Source organism: Pundamilia nyererei, unplaced genomic scaffold (genome assembly GCF_000239375.1).
Source record: "Pundamilia nyererei isolate P.nyererei 1_Seehausen unplaced genomic scaffold, PunNye1.0 scaffold00387, whole genome shotgun sequence".
NCBI classification, from domain to species: domain Eukaryota; kingdom Metazoa; phylum Chordata; class Actinopteri; order Cichliformes; family Cichlidae; genus Pundamilia; species Pundamilia nyererei.
The window spans coordinates 53,733-55,393 of NW_005187788.1; the positions used below are offsets into that span (position 1 = coordinate 53,733).

Genomic DNA, 1,661 nt, shown 5'->3' on the forward strand with positions numbered 1-1,661 from the left:
TTAACAGACCTCTCTGCACTGAATCATATCTGTTATTAACCTCTTTCTCTCTTCCACAGCATGTCTTTATCCTGTCTTCCTTCTCTCACCCCAACCAATCACAGGAGATGGCCCCGCCCCTCCCTGAGCCTGGTTCTTTCTTCCTGTTAAAAGGGAGTTTTTCCTTCCCACTGTTGGCAAAGTGCTGCTCATAGGGGGTCATATGATTGTTGGGTTTTTCTCTGTATGTATTATTGTAGGAGCTACCTTACAATATAAAGCACCTTGAGGCGACTGTTGTTGTGATTTGGCGCTGTGTAAATAAAGTTGATTTGAGTAGTTCTCCAGGCATGTTGGAGAACATTCAGAGATCTTCTTTGGATGTTTTGCTGTCTTTTACACTGTTTACACTGCTTCAATAATGTTGAGGTCTGAGCTCCGAACAGTGTTATGTGAGGTTTTCAGGTATGATTCTCCTGGACTGGAAGCATGTTTGGGGTCAAATGTAAAATGCTGCTGTCAATAGGATGTTTTCCAGAAGTTCTTATATAGTGGAGCAAAATCTGATGGTGCTTTTCTTCATTCATAATGCCATTAATTTTGATAGCTGCAGACACTCACTGTTGGACCTCTCTTTAGACCTCTGTGTGCACAGCGATGATAATAAGAGCCAAATGTTTGGATTCATCACTTCATGAGACTTGTTGATTTTCAATCCTGTTCTCGTGTGATTCGGCATACCTCAGCATTTTCTCCCTGCTTCCCGTCCTTAACAATAAATTCTTGACAGCCACTCTGCTATCATTCCTGAGGAGGCTTTGATAAACAGGCTCAACTGACAATCCAGACGCATGTCTCATGTCCTGTGTCCAGGTCCTGTAGCTTTTACTCTTTTCTCTATTCGGCCTCTGATTTTTAAGAAACACCAAACAGTATAGGTATGTTTAAGAGCTCTTTGGCAATCAACTTGTTGGTGCAAAAACATTAAACGGTGTTATCTTTGCCATATTCAAGTAGAAATGGGAACAAATGATGTTGTTTTATGATAGGCTGCCTAAACAGACTTTAATTTAAAACTTGTTCGCTGCTTAGTTGCCTTTTTGTGTGTAGACACACAACCCAGGTTCATGCCGTGAGTTAGGAGCCTGAACTATTGCTCAAGAGCACTTTCAACACAAAAAAAGAAAATCAGAGTCTGGCTCCTTGGAAGCAAAGTATATAGAATTTTGTTGGATTTCCATATTATGATCATTTATCGCTGTGTGTCCAACATGTTTAACCATGATTTGATGGTCTCACCCTACCCGAGGTCAGAGATACAAGCTCTCCAAAGTGCTGCTCATAGGGGCTCACATGATTGTTGGGTTTTTCTCTGTATCTATGAAGCGCCTTGAGGCGACTTCCGTTGTGATTTGGCGCTATATAAATAAAATTGAATTGAATCTTCCTCGCTCACACTTGAATGAATTAAACAAGTGCAGCTGGTCAACACCCTGTTAGTGATAACTGGTACATGTGGAATTAGTGACTGAGACACGTCCATATTTTAACAAAAAGCCAACCTCTAAACCAGGGGCCCCCAGGCCTCGAGGGCCGGTGTCCTGCAGGTCTTAGATGTGTCCTTGATCCACAGCTGATCTAAATGGCTAAATGACCTCCAGAGGCCTGGCAATGAACTAATC

The 1,661-nt window shown here is 42.1% G+C and overlaps 1 protein-coding gene across 1 annotated transcript in view; it reads right to left on the minus strand.

Moving 5' to 3' along the window:
- LOC102195586 (phosphatidylinositide phosphatase SAC1-A-like) overlaps nucleotides 1–1,661 on the minus strand; it is a 31,923-nt gene that overhangs the window by 14,430 nt on the left and 15,832 nt on the right. The gene's annotated exons all lie outside the window — the stretch shown is intronic.